Here is a 22734-nt window from a genome sequence, read left to right as displayed (position 1 = left end):
ATAGTCGCGCGCCGCGCTTGTGCAGTGGGCCAAAACATATTGACTGCCGGAGCGCCAGCAGGGCGAGTGCGCCGCGCATCACAGCTGTGAGCAGACGCCTCATTAACTCTCCCTGGCCACCAGGGACGCCGGCAGCGCAAAACGCACATGCGCAGTCTGAAAAACCGCCTCGGTGCACAGTTACCCGCACACTGACAGTAATAATGGGCTAAACAGTTTAATAGTTTAGCCCATTATTACTGTCAGTGTGCGGGTAACTGTGCACCGAGGCGGTTTTTCAGACTGCGCATGTGCGTTTTGCGCTGCCGGCGTCCCTGGTGGCCAGGGAGAGTTAATGAGGCGTCTGCTCACAGCTGTGATGCGCGGCGCACTCGCCCTGCTGGCGCTCCGGCAGTCAATATGTTTTGGCCCACTGCACAAACGCGGCGCGCGACTATCCCCCCCAATGGCAGTAGACCCTGGGACCAGTGTCTAAGGGTGTCTCTCTCCTAATAGTTTAAGTGCCTACTCTCATGTCATGATGAGTCATTTGGATAATCAGGTAATAGGGGAGGGGGCACGGAGCACAGCTATGTTGCATATTTTGTCTGATTGCATGTTGGTGATTGGTTCCCTTTGTTTGCATTGCACTATGGGTGAGGGTATATATGTTTGGTCACTTGCACTTGTGGGTTGCACGGCCCTGAGGAAGGTCTCTCTGTGGGACCGAAACGTTGGCTTACGTGTATTTCATGTTGTGAATATAGATTTTTGGATTAACCCCGTGCGGTCTGCTGTCTCTTTACTGGTCTTTGGATTGGTTCGTATCATATATATATATATATATATATATATATATATATATATATATATATATATATATAGTATACAGTATATACACACAGATGATGAACCAATATACAAATACAGTACATGTAGAATGGTTATCAAAATCATACTGTCCTACAAATAACGCATCTCTATACAGTACAAACAATAATAATAATAATCCATTTAATAATCCTAACTGATTTTACAATATAAAACATAACATTCCAATCCACACAGTACATTGCATTTAAATTGTATACTGTAAATGATGCATAGCATTAAATCTATGCACCATATACTGTACATTCTGCAAATGAATGTTAACAATATAATTGCAAGCTACTCTACCAGTAAATACAAACACTTCCAAACAAGTCAACTACAGTATTTTAACCAATCAAGTAAACCAAAATCAATATATACTGTAAGTACCAACCAGAAAACACAATTTAAAACCAAAGCTAACCCTTACAATACCAAGGATTACATCTATCTAATTGTAAAAAACCTTATACATTATACACAGCATTGTTTAAAGCCCCCTCCCCCCTAATGTTTCTATTAAGCAGATTACACTGAAGGGAGAGAGATATAAAGGCCTAAAGCCCCTTCCCCCGTAATGTTTCTGTTAAACAGATTACAATGAAGGGAGAGAGATATAAAGGCCTAAAGCCCCTTCCCCCCTAATGTTTCTGTTAAACAGATTACAATGAAGGGAGAGAGATATAAAGGCCTAAAGCCCCTTCCCCCCTAATGTTTCTGTTAAACAGATTACAATGAAGGGAGAGAGATATAAAGGCCTAAAGCCCCTTCCCCCCTAATGTTTCTGTTAAACAGATTACAATGAAGGGAGAGAGATATAAAGGCCTAAAGCCTTACCTGCATTGGTAAACCCTCCCTGCATTGGTAAACCCTCCCTGCATTGATGTCGTGCAGTGTATGTAAATGTGGGGAGGGGGGGGACCCAATGTGCATAATGTACTGTGAGGTCTAACCACCCTCACCCCCTACCCACATACTGTACCGTTACCCCCCTCCCCCATCCTGGCCATGGCCCCTCACGCACAGCAGCTCCAAAATTAATAAAAAAATCTAAATAAATACATGAAGAGAAATAAATATATACTGTACTGTAAGTGCCCGCTTTATTGTGTGTAGCGGGGTGGGTGACGGGGTTTATAAATGTGAGTTTATAAATAAAATAAAGAATATTATTTCTAGGGGCCCTAGAACAGAAGTTCCCACGCCAATTTCGCGCTCATTGCTCTTTTTTTGCTCTTTTTTTACAATGTTGCTGGTCTTGCGCCTTTGCAGTCTGCAAGCAAAAAGCGCGAAGTGTATGAAGTCTGGGTGAGCGCTTTCCACATTTGATGCCTACGGCACCTTCCCATTTCTACACACTTCAATACCTGCACAGTTGGTAGCGCTTTCCATCCCAGCTACCATTCTGGATATTCACCTCTCACAGGCCATTCTTGCCCGAGTCTGTCCTATCAGACAGGGGCATTAACCTGTATCCACACCACCTGGACAATTTCTCTCTGGCAGAGACTTGTGCTATTTATTTTATATATTTTTGTGTAATTATTCATGCAATTTTATGCTCATTTCCTATGTGGTTTTCAACATAAAGTGGCTGCTGGGCCTGATCCTAACTCATATAGCGCTTCCCTGTTTGTTTGTTTGTTTATTGCAAGCAAAAAGCAGTTTGTAGTACTGAGTGTGAGATAAATTACTGTATTTATCAGTGTTGATCAAAGAGAGTTGATCAGAAGGATTCCCCTTATATACAGCACTCTATTGTCATTCATACAGTACAGTATAGTAAAGGGTAGACAACAAATGGTCTTGCAGTATACTGTATTACTAAAAATCTGTCAGGTTGACCAGAATCACTGCGGATATCGGAAAATAATACAATTTTATTAATTCTACGTAGAATTAATAAAATTGTATTATTTTCCGATATCCGCAGTGATTCTGGTCAACCTGACAGATTTGTAGTAATACAGTATACTGCAAGACCATGTGTTGTCTACCCTTTACTACAGTATACAGTACTGTATGAATGACAATAGAGTGCTGTACTGTATACTTTATAAGGGGAATCCTTCTGATCAACTCTCTTTGATCAATACTGATAAATACAGTATCATATTTACACTGGCGACACACTTTATTGAAGTGTGGCCAGTTCCGCAAGCCGGGAGATTTCCCGGCTTGCAAGTGGCAGCCCCTCGGCGTGCCGCGCGTCACTGATGCCTGCGCCCCCTGCACGCGCGTCCAGTGCTCCCCGAGGGAGCCGTGGTGTCCCGCGATGTGGGGGACGGCGGAAGGGGGTTCCGGGGGACCCGGCGGACCCGGAGAGGAGAGGGGGAAGCCGCGATCGGCGGGCCTCTCCTCCGCTGCTTCGGCGTGCGCCCGGCACCCTCCGGCGCGCGCCAGGTAACTGCTGCAGCCGAGAACGGGCAAATGCTCGAATAAACTCGGCCGCAGCAGTATACCCCTTTAGCACCTGTCGTTCCATCCTATGCACCCATTTACTGTACAATGGTGATTGCGGTCGTATTCACGTACTTTATGTGAGATAAATTAACCAGTTCTTTTATTGCTGAAGTCGCCACAAAAAACTTTTATTTACAAATACAGTACAATACAATGGTGAAACATTTCAAGTTAACAGCAATTCAAAACCTCAACACACTAATACACCCAGCTCCTCCCGTCAGTAACGCAGCTCAGGCCCCAGCATGACTATGTGTAATACTAATACACCTACAGTACGTAGAATTTACCAGAATCACTGCGGATATCGGAAAATAATACAATTTTATTAATTCTACGTAGAATTAATAAAATTGTATTATTTTCCGATATCCGCAGTGATTCTGGTCAACCGGACAGATTTGTAGTAATACAGTATACTGCAAGACCATGTGTTGTCTACCCTTTACTACAGTATACTGTATGAATGACAATAGAGTGCTGTATACTTTATAAGGGGAATCCTTCTGATCAACTCTCTTTGATCAACACTGATAAATATCATATTTATACCCCTTTAGCACCTGTCGTTCCATCCTATGCACCCATTTACAATGGTGATTGCGGTCGTATTCACGTACTTTATGTGAGATAAATTAACCAGTTCTTTTATTGCTGAAGTCGCCACAAAAAACTTTTATTTACAAATACAGTACAATACAATGGTGAAACATTTCAAGTTAACAGCAATTCAAAACCTCAACACACAATAATACATACTGTACAGTACTGTATGATTATTTATTTATAATACAGTATACAGCTCTGTACTGTATAAACAGTATACAGTACAGTATACTGTACTACAGTATATTTGGGCCTTGTCTTTGGGGGTTTATTCATGCAATTATTAGGGTGGCCTGCCGTTGGAAATACTGACACAGTACAATCCTAGCTACACCACCCATCCCCTCCCTTAGAGTTTTTAATCCCTCCCTGGCCAAGCATCAATCGTCTGGCTAATCCAATCCAAGCCATTGTTTTGTTAATCTGGCCCTGGGCTGGCTACGGTAACAAGATTCAGCAGGAGGCCAGCCAGAGTACTGTATCATCCCACCATCCACCTCCCTTAGAGGGAGGCCTGCCTGCTTTGGAAAAATCCCCTTTCGAATTGGAAATGTAAATCTGATGTGCATCCGTTTGCTTACAGTAACTGTTCTGTTCAGAACAGCCACTGCTTCTAAATTACTGAAAATATACAGGATAAATATACAGTAATGTGAAATAATCCGTTCTGTGGGTCTGAGAGGGTTGAAAGTCACCAGGTCCTCATACAGTACAGTACATTCTCGAATACCTTTAGAATAAAAATACAGTATATATAAATATACAGTATAAATATTGCACAGTATACTGTAATGTTAAATAACCCATCCTGTTCTTTTTCCCTTCATACTGTAACAGTATCCTCATTGTGTCTGCGGTACAGTAGTTCATTGAGAGAGGAGAGGTTTTGTGTACATCATTACTGCTGTTTATATACTGTACAGTACATTTGACTGCACAAGCAGATTTGACGGAACACAAGGCCCCCCATCCCCCTTGGGCACCCTTTTTCCTGGAACGACAAGAAAACAAAAACTTTGTTCAGTTACTGTACTGTACTGTATGTGCGTACTGTATTATGGTAGAACTACTGTACAGTAGGTGGCTGGTGCAGCTTTCTCTGGAAAGAAAAAAATGGAGCAGTTAGTAGGCAGTTACTGTAGTACTGTCAAACTAGTCTACTGTACTGTATACTGGAACTACTGTATACTCTGACTATTGGGAAAGAAAAAATCTGTGCCATACTTACCTGTATCATACTGTACTTACTGTACAATACTACAGCACTGTACTACTTTCCTGATGCTTGCCCATTGCGCGCGATGACAATGGGCAACACAGTGGCAATATGGTCTATATATTTATTGCATCGTTCCACGGTGAGTACATCGTTCCAAAAACTCATTATGGCTTTATACAACTCGTCCTTCTTGGAGGGTTTCGCCACTTTACAGATGTGGTCCTTCAGCTGATGCCAGACCATTTCGATCGGATTGAAGTCTGGCGATCTGTGATTGGAAAGAAAGGACAATTAGTTTAAGAGATACAGTACACAGTAAAAACAGTGGGGAACATAAATGGGACACGGTCTACTGCACTTACTCCGCTGGCGTCTTCACCCAGTTGATGCCGCGCTCAAGGATATGCGCCGTCGACGAGGTGTGCTTGGGATCATTGTCCTTGTAAAAGCGATGACCATTGGGAAAGTCTTGTGTGATGTATCGCACTATCACGGGCACAATGTTGTCTTGGAAGAAATCTTTATTCATGATTCCTACAGCAAGAAAAGAAAAGTGCTCAATAGTACAGTACAGTGCATACGGTAAGGCAACACTAGTCAAGTACTGTGCATTAGGCGGCATTATATTTGAGAAATTGTACCTTCAAAGACGACAATGCATCCCGGTCCACGCCTAGAGATGGCACCCCACACATGCAGCTTCACAGGGTGTTTTGGCCGCGGCTTCAAAGTTATGCGGCCTTTTTTGTGGAACGCAAATCTTGCAAATCTCTCCAGCGACACAGTAGACTCATCAGTGAAGATGCAATCCTGGAAAGTCTCACCGCTGTCGATCCATGCCTGGGCCTGGAGCACTCTTTTGATTTTGTTTGCGTCCCGTATCATGGGGTACGCTCTGTAATGACAATGAATAAAAAATGTTAGCGTCACAGCGCAGTACAGTTTGCAAAACAACACTTTTACTTTACAGTACCTCCTGTACTGTCCAGTACTAACCTCACACGTCCATATTTCCATCCAATTCTGCGTCTCATCTTCTTTATGCTGCTCTCGGATACAGTCAGATTGTGGTTTTCCTGCAGAGTGTTTTTAACCCTTAATGCACCCCTCTCATCATTCTCCTCACTTATTCTGTCCACCAGAAGAGTAGTCTCCCTACAATGCAAAGAAATTATATTGTGTTATTAATATGCAGCAATATAAAATGTATACTGTATACTGTACATGTAATGTTGTAATATACAGTAAATATAAATATACAAAAAATTTATACTGCTGTACTATAAATATAAATAGACAAAATATACAGTATACAGTACTGTTGTAATATAAATATACTATATAAATATACTGTTGTTATATCATAATAAATACACATCATACAGTATACTGTATATTCCGTTGTAAGATGAATTGCAATATACCAAAAGTGTATACTGCTGCACAAAAAATATAAATTGACCACACATACAGTACACTATATACTGTTGTAATATAATAAATATACTATATAAATACGGTATACTATTGTTATATCATAATAAATACACATCATATACTGTATATTCCGTTGTAAGATGAATTGCAATATACCAAAAGTGTATACTGCTGCACAAAAAATATAAATTGACCACACATACAGTACACTATATACTGTTGTAATATAATAAATATACTATATAAATACGGTATACTATTGTTATATCATAATAAATACACATCATATACTGTATATTCCGTTGTAAGATGAATTGCAATATACCAAAAGTGTATACTGCTGCACAAAAAATATAAATTGACCACACATACACTATATACTGTTGTAATATAATAAATATACTATATAAATACGGTATACTGTTGTTATATCATAATAAATACACATCCTATACTGTATATTCCGTTGTAAGATGAATTGCAATATACCAAAAGTGTATACTGCTGCACAAAAAATATAAATTGACCACACATACAGTACACTACAGTATATACTGTTGTAATATAAATATACTATATAAATACGGTATACTGTAGATGTACACTACAGTTTTCTATATTTTTTTTGGTTAAGTTTTATAAATACAGTATACTTACGCATTTGTTACCTTTGGTGCCTTTTTCCGGTCTCTGTTTTTTCCTTGTGCATGATAGCACACTGTGCTTGATGGCACAACGAGGCCAGAAGCAGTTAACCAGCGCTGGATATCTGCAATTCGTTTTCCGCTCGTGTACATATCCTTCATTCTCATGCTGAGATCCTTTGAAATCTTCTTAACAGGCATTGCTGCGAGTACTGTAGAAATAAATACAAACACAAGAATGTGTATTCGATGTTTAGTCGATGTGTATTCAATGTGCAGTGAATCCACAAAATGGATGGTGTATTTATATGTTAATGACTCACATTACAGACCACCCACTTTCAACACCTGTACCTGGCCGCCATGCATAAAAGGTTGTACACGTTGCATAGCCCACCACTTGCTGATCTTTATCTGAGCCATTGTCCAGATACTGCATTGTGCCTCCCGCTTACATGGAGCAGCCCCGGTTCTATGGACGAAAGAACCATCTCACCTCTGCTGTGCCTGCCACACTGAAAAAGAGAAAAGCAGTTACCGTTTCCAAGCCAAAGGCAAAGCGACAGGCTAAGGCCAACAAAGAAAACCTTCTGCTGACCCCAAAGGCTAAGGCTTTTAAAACACGTCAGCCTTATTATGTGAAGAAGAAATACGGTACTGTGCTCGGTACGCAAGACGAATGGCAGCCAACTCACCGAATCCGCAGACCACTTGCTCCCATAAGCTTCGACGACTCTGCTGTAGCTGTCCCGGAAATCTTCAGCCCGGCTTCTCCACCCCCATCTTCTCCGGTTCCATCTGAAGATGCTGCTGCCTCTGAAATCCACGGGTCATTGTCTCCTTTGCTCTTGGACGACTCTGCTTCTCTCCCGGAAATCCAGCGGTCACCTTCTCCATCCCTCTTCGACGACGCTGCAGCTTCTCCTGTACCGGGCATCCCCAGGTCACCTCTTCCACTCTCCATCGATGCCGCTTCTCTCCAGAGAACCCCCATCTCATCCTCCATTGCACCCATCCCCCCAGATCTCCAGATGCCATGCACAAGCAGCTCGTTAGACCGGATCCTGAATGGGCTAACTGTGGATCTCCCCGGGAATTCTATTATGCTGGCAAAGCTAGATCTGCTTCTGGAGTCGGTGTTACATATGGAGCAACGGATGCTACAAATGGAGCAGCGGCTGGATCAACGGATGCTACATATGGAGCAACGGATGGATCAACGGATGGACAAGATAGAGGCTGACATAGCGGGCATACATTATTTGCTCGGTGTTAATGCCCCTGTTTCCCCGACGCTGGAGCAGGGGGGTGACATGGATGTGATGCATGGTACCTTCGACCCCCTTCCATCACCAAGTACACCCCCTCCACCAGAAGATGCAGTGTATTATGCTATTGAGGAGGACATGACAACCCCGTCAAGACCACGCCAGGAGACAACCCGGCGACCACTACAGGAGGAAAGCTTCCTCCCAGACACCCTACCATTGCCCATCGCCTCAAGTACACCCGCTCCCAAAAGACCTCCTACACCCACTCGCATTCAAACAGAGCCCGACATCTCCCTGTGCGATTTGCCACCGGCGCTGAGGGAGAAGTATAGGGTGAGGAGTGCTGGTATACCACACAAGTATGCCTTGATCATATTTAAACGCCATGTTCCCTACACATTGTACTGCGAGTGGGTGTTCAAAGTGAACTATGATGGGAATCGCCAAAAAAAGGCCCTTCCTTCTAATTTAAGGAAAAAGATTGTGGAAGAAATGCAGCGCTATTACACTGTTACAGATCCTGTAAAGAGAGGCGTTAGAGACTGCATTAATGGCGTTTTGCGCCATGCAAGGAATCGGCCATGGATGGAAAATGGGGAGGACTTTCAGTGAGACCATACTGTAATATTGTGCTGTACTGTACAGTACATGTTTTACCCTACAGTACCTGCTGTACTTAAACAAAGGATACTGTATGTTGTTGTGTGTTGCACGGTTTTTGTACTGTATTTGTAAATAAAAGTTTTTGGTGGCGACTTCAGCAATAAAAGAACTGGTTAATTTATCTCACACTCAGTACTACAAACTGCTTTTTGCTGCCAGACTGCAAACCCGCAAGACCAGCAACATTGTAACAAAAGAGCAATGAGCGCGCAATTGGCGTGGGAACTTCTGTTCTAAGGCCCCTAGAAATAATATTCTTTATTTTATTTATAAACTCACATTTATAAACCCCGTCACCCACCCCCGCTACACACAATAAAAAATAATCACACACAGCATCCCCGCAATAAATAAATAAATAAATAAATAAATACAAATAAATACATTTGAAATACATTTTTATTTATAGTGTAGATGTGCAGGGGGTCTAGGGAGCTGAACCGCACTGGTTTCAGGTCGGGGGACCTCCTGCCCCCCGAGATACAGGCCCCTTTAGGGGGTGCCGGTATCCCTCTGCGTTAAGGGCCCGATCACGTGACCGCGGCCTGTTAAACCAAGCAGAGCAGAGGGATACCGGCACCCCCTAAAGGGGCCTGTATCTCGGGGGGCACGGGGTCCCCAGACCTGAAACCTGTGCGCTTCTGCTCTGGAGACCCCCTGCACATCTACATTGTGAATAAAACACACACATCATTAAAGAATCATTCTTTAGCTTAGCGGCTATGCGCTATGGTAAAGAAGCATCATTTCTGTATTTTTAATAATATTGTACAGTGAGCAGGGGGTTCCCTGAGACAGAAATCTAATCTCAGGGGACCCCCTGCTCCTGCACAATATTATTAAAAGTTCAGAAATGATGCTTCATTAGCATAGCGTATAGCCGCTAAGGTAATGAAGGGGTTAAGGCATAATAACCAATAAATACATTCAATACACTACCCACTACCCATGGCAACCTCCGCTGCTGCTGCTGTACAGTAAAACAGACACAAAAATTAAAACATACAAAGTAATGTCCCCTAACCCCTTAATCACCATAGCGGTTATTAACCGCTACAGTCATGAAGGGGTTAACCCACCCTCACCCACCACTCGGGACACCTACTGTACATACCCTCCCACTCTAACCCCCCACCCCGTGAGGCCTAACTACCCTCAACCCTCACCCACTAACTACCCACAAGGGAGGCCTACCCACATACCGTTGGGGAACCCCCCCCCCCACCCCCCACCCCCCACCCCCAGGTCCCCGCAATCAAAACAATGCACTGCCCCACAATAAACAGCATTCTATTTATTAAATACATTACCCACCCCCTGTGCCCCCCTATAAATACAAGATTTATTCTTTTACATTCAGGGTCCATAACGCAGCCCCACGCTAGTCCCCGGTGGGCTGGCAGGGCACCTGGACAGACCTACAGTTTACCAGCAGCATTCCACAGGTTCTGGAGGCCTGCTGGTGGATCCTGCCAGCACCATGGCGCCCAGCTGGTCTCCTTGGGTCACCGTGAGCCACAATTGGGTCCCCACGGTAGGCCCAAGGATGTCTGGGAGCCCCGGGTCAAACCCACAGGTGTCTGCGGGGCCTCGGGTGGTTCCCATGGGGGCCTGGGGAACTCACGGGTGCTCACTACGGGTCCGCGGTGCCCCCACAGAAGTGGGACCACACATCATCATCCCCGCACCTATGGGTCGGCGGTGCCCCCACAGAAGTGGGACCACACATCGTCATCCCCGCAGACTATGGGTCCACGGTGCCCCCACAGAAGTGGGACCACACATCATCATCCCCGCATGTGTCACCCGTGGAACCACCAGCCTGATACCCTTTAGGATACCCGAGGATTCCCCGCGGGTGGTCTCCAGAGGTCCCACGCAAAACCACGGAAGTAACCCTGAATGTAAAAAAAATAAACCTGGCCTATACATTCAATACATACACCCTCCCCCCCAACACCTACAGTACAATAATGTGCAAAATAACTATTATCCAGATATGGATAATAGATTAATTGCCCATTATTAAAAACATTAACTAGCATATTCAAATAAATAAAGTACTACTGACCTCATCAATACGAAGTGTCCGACGCCAGCGCCTTCCTTCTCTTGCCCACACAAAACATAGCCAAAACCAAGCCAATACATTGCAAGTACATTCAGATATCAATTAACCCCTTAAACACCTTATCGGATAATAACCGCAAAAGGTAATTAAGGGGTTAAGCCACACAGGCACGATACCCACCCTTCACCCATGAATTTGTACTGTGGCTTCATCATGCAACTATATATATACAGTATACTGTATATATATATACAGAGAGACAGAGAGAAAGAGAGAGAGAGATATATATACAGTATATATATATATATATATATATATATATATATATATATATATATATATATATATATATATACACACACGTTATATACACACCCATGATAAACCAATATACAGTACAAATAAATGTAGAAGGGTTATCAAAAGCACTGTCCTACAACCAAACACTTCTCCATACAGTACATACACACTAACTTAAAATCAATTTCCTTTAATATTTATAACTGATCTCTCAATCTAAATCATCACTAAACCTCTGAAAAGCCATTTAAACAACTTACATTCCAATATAAATGATGCCTCAATATCTATGCACCATATACATTCTGCAAATTAATCAAACGTAAACAAAAATCAATTAGCAATCATTATTTACATCCCTAAACAATTCACACTCAATCACGAACAATGAAACCATTAACAGATTCACGCCTAGAGCAGAACAATTAAGCCTTTGAAAAAATATAAGTACCGACAAAAATACAACCTTTACAACCAAGGCTATCTATCCCTGACCTTCCTCAAACACACAATACAATACCAAGGAATACATCTATCTAATTTTAAAATACTTTAAACTCACAAAATAATTAAAAACACATCTAATCCAGCTTTTAAAACATCATCATTTCTTACCCTGAATGTATACTGTACAGTATATCTCTCTAGAAATATATATTGTACATACATACATACAGTGGCAAGAAATGATGTACCACAAAAAAAAAAAAAATACACATGTTAAAAAACCTTTTAAAAAAATTAACAAGTTAAATAAAATACATTTCTTTACTGTAGTTCACTTACCATTACTTGCCCCCACCGATTCCCGTTGCGCAGCTTACTCACGAACCAATCCACGATCAGGAACCCATAAAATAATAAACCATTCAAAATAATAAACATTAAGCTAAAAATCCAAATCAATCCACGGGTCTTCTACTTGTAATCCATCTTCATCTGTATTCTTCTTTCTTCTATCTCCTTCCGGGCGGGGCAGGGCGTGGTCTTCTTTCCATCATCGGCCACGCCCTTGTCTTTTTTCTTCTCCGGAGGTCCTTCCTCCACGGCGTCTGGCTGCAAAATGAGACGACATAGGCTTTTAAAGGCCTATGACGTCACATTTTGCGTCATGGTTCTCACGGTCCTGATTGGACCGTGAAAACCATGTGTTTTGGCCGATAAAAAAAAAATGATGACGTCACTTAAAGGGAATGAAAGCACAGCCAATCAGAATGGCTTTGCTTCAATTGCCTTTAAGATGACGTCATGAAAAGGCACATGGCCGTGCACACATGGTACTAGAGCCAATCAGAGCGTGGGAACTTTATCCCTACTCTGATTGGCTCTGGTATACCATGTGTCAGGGGCTTGGGGGAGAAAGGATGTGACGTCAATAAGGATAAAGTTCCCACGCTCTGATTGGCTACCGTACCACGTGACAGGTTTTCATTGACGTCACATCCTTTCTCCCCCAAGCCCCTGACACATGGTATACCAGAGCCAATCAGAGTAGGGATAAAGTTCCCACGCTCTGATTGGCTCTAGTACCATGTGTGCACGGCCATGTGCCTTTTCATGACGTCATCTTAAAAGCAATTGAAGCAAAGCCATTCTGATTGGCTGTGCTTTCATTCCCTTTAAGTGACGTTATCATTTTTTTTTTATCGGCCAAAACACATGGTTTTCACGGTCCAATCAGGACCGTGAGAACCATGACGCAAAATGTGACGTCATAGGCCTTTAAAAGCCTATGTCGTCTCATTTTGCAGCCAGACGCCGCGGAGGAAAGACCTCCGGAGAAGAAAAAAGACAAGGGCGTGGCCGATGATGGAAAGAAGACCACGCCCTGCCCTGCCCCGCCCGGAAGGAGATAGAAGAAAGAAGAATACAGATGAAGATGGATTACAAGTAGAAGACCCGTGGATTGATTTGGATTTTTAGTTTAAAGTTTATTATTTTCTGGTTTATTATTTTATGGGTTCCTGATCGTGGATTGGTTCGTGAGTAAGCTGCGCAACGGGAGTCGGTGGGGGCAAGTAATGGTAAGTGAACTACAGTAAAGAAATGTATTTTATTTAACTTGTTAATTTTTTCAAAAGGTTTTTTAACATGTGTATTTTTTTTTTTTGTGGTATATCATTTCTTGCCACTGTATGTATGTATGTACAATATATATGTCTAGAGAGATATACTGTACAGTATACATTCAGGGTAAGAAATGATGATGTTTTAAAAGCTGGATTAGATGTGTTTTTAATTATTTTGTGAGTTTAAAGTATTTTAAAATTAGATAGATGTATTCCTTGGTATTGTATTGTGTGTTTGAGGAAGGTCAGGGATAGATAGCCTTGGTTGTAAGGGTTGTATTTTTGTCGGTACTTATATTTTTTCAAAGGCTTAATTGTTCTGCTCTAGGCGTGAATCTGTTAATGGTTTCATTGTTCGTGATTGAGTGTGAATTGTTTAGGGATGTAAATAATGATTGCTAATTGATTTTTGTTTACGTTTGATTAATTTGCAGAATGTACAGTATATGGTGCATAGATTTTATGCATATTGGAATGTGAGTTTTTTCATTGGTTAGTGATCATATACAGTACACTGGCGACACACTTTATTCGAGCTCGGCTAGTCCCACGAATTCGGGTATACCCAGGTGTATTGAGGTTTGTGACTGTTTTCTGCCCGAGTGCATTGAGGTATTTTCCAGGCAGGGATTGAAGCATTTTATTCCCGCTGGCTGCAATACTGCACAGTATATATATATATATATACTGCATTACAATTCATGAATTTATGCCATCTGGTAGACACGCGAAGCATTGCAGCCTATTAAATCCTAATCATTATCATTTAACAGATCAGCCGCCCGTCAGCCAGGCATGAACCCAGGCTGGGAAGGCAAATGCAACGGGGCTTGTCAGAGGTGAGGAGCGGCGCATTCCAGGTATCTGCCAGGTACATACTGGGTATTTGCTCGAATAAAGTGTGTCGGTGCAGTATATTGTGAGATCAGTTAGGATTTTTAAAGGAAATTGATTTTAATGTAGTGTCTGTATGGAGAAGTGTTTGGTTGTAGGGCAGTATGCTTTTGATAACCCTTCTACATTTATTTGTACTGTATATTGGTTTATCATGGGTGTGTACAGGTATATAAGGTATATAACGTGTGTGTATATATATATATATATATATATATATATATATATATATATATATATATATATATATACAGTATACTGTATATATCTCTTTCTCTCTCTTTCTCTCTGTCTCTCTGTATGTATATATATACAGTATATATATATAGTTGCATGATGAAGCCACAGTACAAATTCATGGGTGAAGGGTGGGTATCGTGCCTGTGTGGCTTAACCCCTTAATTACCTTTGCGGTTATTATCCGATAAGGTGTTTAAGGGGTTAATTGATATCTGAATGTAATTGCAATGTATTGGCTTTGTATTTGCTATGTATGTTGTGGACAAGACAAGGATTTTGCTGGCAACGGACACTTCGTATTGATGAGGTCAGTAGTACTTTATTTATTTGTATATGCTAGTTAATGTTTTTAATAATGGGCAATTAATCTATTATCCATATCTGGATAATAGTTATTTTGCACATTATTGTACTGTAGGTGTTGGGGGGGAGGGTGTATGTATTGAATGTATAGGCCAGGTTTATTTTTTTTACATTCAGGGTTACTTCCGTGGTTTTGTGTGGGACCTCTGGAGACCACCCGCGGGGAATCCTCGGGTATCCTAAAGGGTATCAGGCTGGTGGTTCCACGGGTGACACATGTGGGCATGACGATGTGTGGTCCCACTTCTGTGGGGGCACCGCGGACCCGTAGGTGCGGGGATGATGATGTGTGGTCCCACTTCTGTGGGGGCACCGTGGACCCGTAGTGAGCACCCGTGAGTTCCCCAGACCCCCATGGGAACCACCCGAGGCCCCGCAGACACCTGTGGGTTTGACCCGGGGCTCCCAGACATCCTTGGGTCTACCGTGGGGACCCAATTGTGGCTCACGGTGACCCAAGGAGACCAGCTGGGCGCCATGGTGCTGGCAGGATCCACCAGCAGGCCTCCAGAACCTGTGGAATGCTGCTGGTAAACTGTAGGTCTGTCCAGGTGCCCTGCCAGCCCACCGGGGACTAGCGTGGGGCTGCGTTATGGACCCTGAATGTAAAAGAATAAATCTTGTATTTATAGGGGGGCACAGGGGGTGGGTAATGTATTTAATAAATAGAATGCTGTTTATTGTGGGACTGTGCATTGTTTTGATTGCGGGGACTGGGGGTGGGGGGTGGGGGGTGGGGGGGGGTTCCCCAACGGTATGTGGGTAGGCCTCCCTTGTGGGTAGTTAGTGGTTGAGGGTGGTTAGGCCTCACGGGGTGGGGGGTTAGAGTGGGAGGGTATGTACAGTAGGCGTCCCGAGTGGTGGGTGAGGGTGGGTTAACCCCTTCATGACTGTAGCGGTTAATAACCGCTATGGTGATTAAGGGGTTAGGGGACATTACTTTGTATGTTTTAATTTTTGTGTCTGTTTTACTGTACAGCAGCAGCAGCGGAGGTTGCCATGGGTAGTGGGTAGTGTATTGAATGTATTTATTGGTTATTATGCCTTAACCCCTTCATTACCTTAGCGGCTATACGCTATGCTAATGAAGCATCATTTCTGAACTTTTAATAATATTGTGCAGGAGCAGGGGGTCCCCTGAGATTAGATTTCTGTCTCAGGGAACCCCCTGCTCACTGTACAATATTATTAAAAATACAGAAATGCTGCTTCTTTACCATAGCGCATAGCCGCTAAGCTAAAGAATGATTCTTTAATGATGTGTGTGTTTTATTCACAGTGTAGATGTGCAGGGGGTCTCCAGAGCAGAAGCGCACAGGTTTCAGGTCTGGGGACCCCGTGCCCCCCGAGATACAGGCCCCTTTAGGGGGTGCCGGTATCCCTCTGCTCTGCTTGGTTTACAGGCCGCGATCACGTGATCGGGGCCTTTAACGCAGAGCACTCAGCACTCAGAAACACAGGCCAGGCAGATTTAACACACACACACAATAGGGGGAGGTTTTTTTACATAGATTGCAGGGAAGCTTAACGCACACACACAATAGGGGGATAGGGGGAGGGGTTTTTACATAGATTAGAGAGAAGGCAGGGAGTTTTAAAAGCGAGAATAGGGGGAGGGTGTTTTACATAGATTAGAGAGAAGGCAGGGAGTTTTAACACAGACATGAAAAATATGTATTGAATGTATTAATTGTTTATTATGCCTTAACCCCTTCATTGCCTTAGCGGCTATGCACATCTACACTATCAATAAAAACGTATTTCAAATGTATTTATTGTCATTTATTTATTTATTTATTTAGATTTATTTTTTATTTTTTTGGCGGCTGCTGTGTGTGTGTGTATTTTTTTATTGTGGGTAGCGGGAGGGTGGGTGAATGGGGTATTAGCCCCAACGATGGTTGGGGAGGGCTTGCGGGGGGGGGGGTAGCGGGAGGGCTTAACCCCTTCATGACCGTAGCGGTATTAACTGCTACGGTCGTGAAGGGGTTAAGTGCACCTGCAACCCCCCCCCCCCTCCCGCAAGTCCTAAGCTCACACCAAGGGCCAAATACCCCCCTCACCCATCCCCACTACACACAATAAAGTGGGCACGGTGGGTTAACCCCTTCATTGCCTTAGCGGCTATCCGCTATGGTAATGACGCAGCATTTTCCGTATTTTTAATAATATTGATCAGGAGCAGGGGGGGGTCCCTGAGCATTAATTTCTGGCTCAGGGAACCCCCTGCTCACTGTACAATATTATTAAAATACAGAAATGATGCTTCTTTACCATAGCGCATAGCCGCTAAGGTAAAGAACGAGTGTTTATTTATACTGTATATTGTATGTGTTTTATTGATACTGTACATGTGCAGAGGGTCTCCAGAGCAGAAGCGCACAGGTTTCAGGTCTGGGGACCCCGTGCCCCCCGAGATACAGGCCCCTTTAGGGGGTGCCGGTATCCCTCTGCTCTGCTTGGTTTACAGGCCGCGATCACGTGATCGGGGCCTTTAAACGGAGAGGGATACCGGCACCCCCTAAAGGGGCCTGTATCTCGGGGGGCACGGGGTCCCCAGACCTAAAACCAACGCGATTCAGCTCCGGAGACCCCCTGCACATCTACACTATCAATAAAAATGTATTTCAAATAATTTTTATTGTGCCGATGTTTGCGCAGAGAGAGAGCAGCGGATCTCTCTCTGCTGCAAACACATCACGCCCCCGCCGCCCATACAGTAGTATCATTTATGTATATGCATACAGTATACAGTACTGTATGTGTACAGTACTGTACGTTAGGGCTTATAGGGGTTGTTGTTATACAGTATATATATATATATACTGTACAGTATATACTGAATACTGCATTACAATTCATTATAGGTGACGGCTTCACAGAGAACAGCTCGCAAGCGCCACCATGTGTATTTTCACGGCATTGCAGTATTTCAGCAAGCCGGAATAAAAAGCTTAAATCCCTGCCGGAAAAGAACGCAATGCACTCTGGCAGAAAACTATCAGAAACCTGAATACACCCGACTATACCCGAATTCGCGGGACTAGCAGAGCTCGAATAAAGTGTGTCGCCAGTGTATAGTGTGGGTGAGTAGAACATGTGGTGTTACCGGTGTGGTGCGTATACCTGTAGGCTCACAGGAGGTCTGAGCCTCCGCTAATGAGAGCCGGGGGTGAATCCTCTGGAACGGATCTTCTTTCAGCGCCTCCACCTATGTAGGATTCTAGGGAAGTGTAGAATGACCCTAACATAGGAACCCACTCAGAAACCACACACACAGTGATTATATAACTAATGACTTTACTAACAAAGAATAATAACCTGTGTCCCTCTCACGAGGAGACACTAACAGTGACGTCTCGCAAGACGATTCCCCGGCACCAGGTGAGCCCACCCAGTGTCCCAAGAACCCCACCCAATGTCCCGTACTCCTACAGAGATAGTCAATGGGTGACTGCACAGTCACTAAGAACCTCTAGGCCTGTTGGTGCACATATGATGGTATAATACCTGCCGAGCAATCCGGTGCTCGGGTCAGCAACAATCTTCTCAAAGGATCAGTCGGGCGATGCCTCCTTCTGATCCTTCAACCGCACTCCTTGTTCGTGGATCGCTAGAGCGGTCCCACTCCGGAACAGTCTCTGTGGACCCCAACGTGGGTCCAACCGCTTCCCGGGAACAGCAACACTTCTCTGTGTCCCTACCTATATAAGGGGCACGTGCTGCACTATAGGCCGTCCCTATAATACAGCAACCTATGGTGGCTTGGGATACTCCTAGGGGCCTAAAGGGTTAGGACCTGTCCCACTCCCCTAACTACCCACGTCCCTTCAGCCTCACTAACGCTAACAGCCAACGTGCTGTGCAACAAGGTGCCTGCCGGTCAGACCTCACAGCACTGCCCGCTGTGACTCTGACAAGGCAGCACTCTAAACTAGGGCAGCGTCTCTCTCTACTAAGGGCAGCATCCCTCTCTAGGACATCCCTAAGCAATTACCCACTAGTCTCCGAATGACTTTCTACCTCCTGGAGTGACAGGGTCCCTTACTCTAAGGCAGTCCCTGGCAACACTCCTATCTTAGGGTAACTCAGCTATCTTGGACCAAGGGGGTGCTGGCCTAATACAGGGGATCCCTCTCTCCTGCACCCTACCTCCTTCCCTTGTCTTCTCCTTCCTCTGACTTTGCTCTGACTGACTACGCAGCTCTCTGCCCGCGAAATGTATCCAATCTATCCAGGGCAGTCCTGCAGCCCTATTGGCTCCTATGAGGCATCTGGTGCCTCCCTCGCTAAGCACTATGGGAATTGTAGTCCCGGGGCACTTACAATAACATTGGGGCCGCGTGCGCGCCCTCCCTCTGCCTACACTAACCCCTAATGGCCGCCACAACCCTTCCTGAGCTTTCCCTACTCTCGCGCGACTCTCCTGCGCTTTCCCTGCCCTCACGCAACTGTTCCCTGCCTCTCGCAGCCTCCCTGCGCATGTGCGAGCTATCTGGGCCGCCGGGGACCTACTGCGCATGCGCGAACCGGCGCAACATGGCGGCGCCCTATTCGCCCGGCTCCGGGAGCGCCGGGAGCCCTGAGACGCGCGTGCGGCCTTGGCAACCGGCCACACGCGTCCCCGGCAACACCCGAGCCGGGACCTGACCGCCGTCTCCCCTGCCATCGCCGAACGGAGCCGCCATTGGACGCGGCGGCCCCCGCGATCGGCAGTCAGGTGAGGGGGGCGCTGGAGTGCTGGGGAGACCTGGCTACACCTGTCTCAGAGCTATTCCTACTTTTAGACCAATCCCCTGCCCTGTCTCAGCTCTTCTGAAAGCTGATTGGCTGAAAATAATCACATTGAAATCAACACTTTACAAGCAGCTAAATTTCCAGGCATTACTGATTGGATAGTGCCCAGAATTTTAACCAATCAGAGGGCAGGAATTTCAATAATGCCAGGAATTTGACTGCTTTAGCCTATAATGTAGAATAACTGTATATACATGTATTTCACACGTAATGATCTTTAATAGTCTACAGAAAAATAAAAACTGTGGGAAGGATTTTCACAATAGTAGCTGTAACGTAGAGCCCTTCAAAGGGCAACTAAAACACAACAATAACCTGTGCATGCATGTTTATACTCTAGATCAGTGTTTTTCAATCATGGTTCCTCAGGCATCCCAGCAATTTTCTAGTACTTTAAAAATTGTATCAAATACAAATAATTTACAATGCGTCTGATTTCATACACGCTATTAGAGAGGGTTGGGGTTCCTTACAATGTATCTGATCTCAGACGCGCTATTAGAGAAGGTTGGGGTTCCTTACAATGTATCAGATCTCAGATGCGCTATTAGTAGGGTGACCACCCGTCACCCTTTTGCCGGGACAGCCAGGTTTTTCGAGAGCTGTCCCGGTTTCCTGTGTGTCCCGGAAATGTCCCGGGTTTTCCTCAATGTGTCCCCGTTTTTGTTTTTTTGTCGCCGGCGGAGCGCGAGTAAGCTGTGGTGCGCTGTGTGCGAGTCTGCGGCGGTGCAGAGGAGGAGACTGCAGCAGCCCGGCTGGTAAGTATTTTTTTTTTAATGCCAGGGGTTGGGCTTGTGTTACATGGAAAATGGGTCTTGCTGATTGGATGCGGCCCAGAATTGTACAACGTCCCACCCCCCACCAGTTTCCTACCTTGTTGGCCAATCCCCTGCGTCCCGGCATTAAGCTCCGCCCCCAGCATCATCCTTCACCAAGGCCCGGCATGTGGGAATGGATAGAAGGAAGGGTCCCATGGGGAGGGGCAGGGCCAGGGTGCCTGGGGCGGGGGGCAGGACCTGGGGGCGGGGGGCAGGGCCAGGGTGCCTGGGGGTGGGGCTTCCGCTTCCTGCGGCAGAGCACACGTGGTGTGTGTCTCTCCCCGCTCCTGGCTCCTCTGCACAGTGTCTCCCCCCCTTTGCTCGCCCGGGGTGATATGAGGTGGGTTTTTGATCCGTTGCCTCCTGTCCTGGCGCTCTCTTCCCCTACGGTCCCCTTGGTGCGGGAGATGGGCGCGGGGGCGGGCAGTGGTGGCTTTGCGGTGTCCCCCCATTCTGCCCCGGGAACCCGTGGCTGCTTGCTGGGGGAGGGGGGGCGGCAGTTTGTACCTTTGTGTCCCGGCGCTCCTATCCACCCCCCACCCCCTTGGTGCAGGAGATGGGCGCGGGGGGTGGGTGCAGGGGGAGGCGGGGAGCCACCTGCTCGTGGCTGCCTCTGTCTGTACTCCACTGTGTGTGTGTGTGTGTGTACCAGTGTGTGTGTGAACCAGTGTGTGTTTGTGTGTGTGTACCAGTGTGTGTGTGTGTGTGTACCAGTGTGTACCAGTGTGTGTGTGTACCAGTGTGTGTGTGTGTGTACCAGTGTGTGTGTGTACCAGGTTGTGTGTGTGTACCAGTGTGTGTGTGTGTGTGTGTGTGTACCAGTGTGTGCTTGTATGTGTACCAGTGTGTGTGTGTGTGTGTGTGTGTGTGTGTACCAATGTGTGTGTGTGTGTGTGTGTACCAGTGTGTGTGTGTGTGTGTGTGTGTGTGTGTGTGTGTGTGTGTGTGTGTGTGTGTGTGTGTGTGTGTGTGTGTGTGTGTGTGTGTGTGTGTGTGTGTGTGTGTGTGTGTGTGTGTGTGTGTGTGTGTCTACCAGTGTGTGTGTGTGTGTGTGTGTGTGTGTGTGTGTGTGTGTGTGTGTGTGTGTGTGTGTGTGTGTGTGTGTGTGTGTGTGTGTACGTACCTGTGTTTACCTGTGTGTACGTGTCTGTGTCTCCCTCTCTCCCTCCCCATCTCCCCCTCTCTCCCTTCCCGTCTCCCTCTCTCTCCCTCGCCTCCTCCTCTCCCCCTCCCCGTCTCCCCCTCTCTCCCTCCCCATCTCACCCTCTCTCCCTCCCCATCTCCCCCTCTCTCCCTCCCCGTCTCCTCCTCTCTCCCTCCCCCTCTCCCCTCCTCCTCCCCTCCTCCCCTCTCTTCCTCTCTCCCTCCCCCTCTCTCCCTCTCTCCCTCCCCCTCTCTCTGTCTCTCTTACCCTCTCTCTGTCTGTCTCTCTCTCTCACCCTCTCTCTGTCTGTCTCTCTCTCACCCTCCCTCTCTCTCTCTCTCTCTCTCTCTCACCCTCTATCTCTCTCTCTCTCTCTCTCTCTGACCCTCTGACCCTCTCTCTGTCTGTCTCTCTCACCCTCTCTGTCTGTCTCTCTCACCCTCTCTCTCTGTCTCTCTCAGACCTCTCTCTCTGTCTCTCTCACCCTCTCTCTCTGTCTCCCACCCTCTCTCTCCCTGTCTCTCAACCTCTCTCTCTCTGTCTCTCACCCTCTCTCTCTCTCTATATCTCTCACGGTCTCTCAACCTCACTCTCTCTGTCTCTCTCACCCTCTCTCTCTCTGTCTCTCTCACCCTCTCTCTCTGTCTCTCTCACCCTCACTCTCTCTGTCTCTCTCACCCTCTCTCTCTCTCTGTCTCTCTCACCCTCCCTGTCTTATCTTAACTGCCGTATACCTACACCGAAGTAACCTACCCTTCTTTCTTCCAGATCTGACTCAAGTTTCACACAGGAGACCTCGGAAGACAGGTAGGGAACACCTCTCCTCCAGTATAGTACCTTGAGGGACTGCGGATCAGGTAAGATCCCAGGCGGGATTGCTGCT

This window comes from Ascaphus truei, chromosome 4 (assembly GCF_040206685.1).
Source record: "Ascaphus truei isolate aAscTru1 chromosome 4, aAscTru1.hap1, whole genome shotgun sequence".
NCBI classification, from domain to species: Eukaryota; Metazoa; Chordata; class Amphibia; order Anura; family Ascaphidae; genus Ascaphus; species Ascaphus truei.
This window is presented reverse-complemented; position numbering follows the sequence as displayed.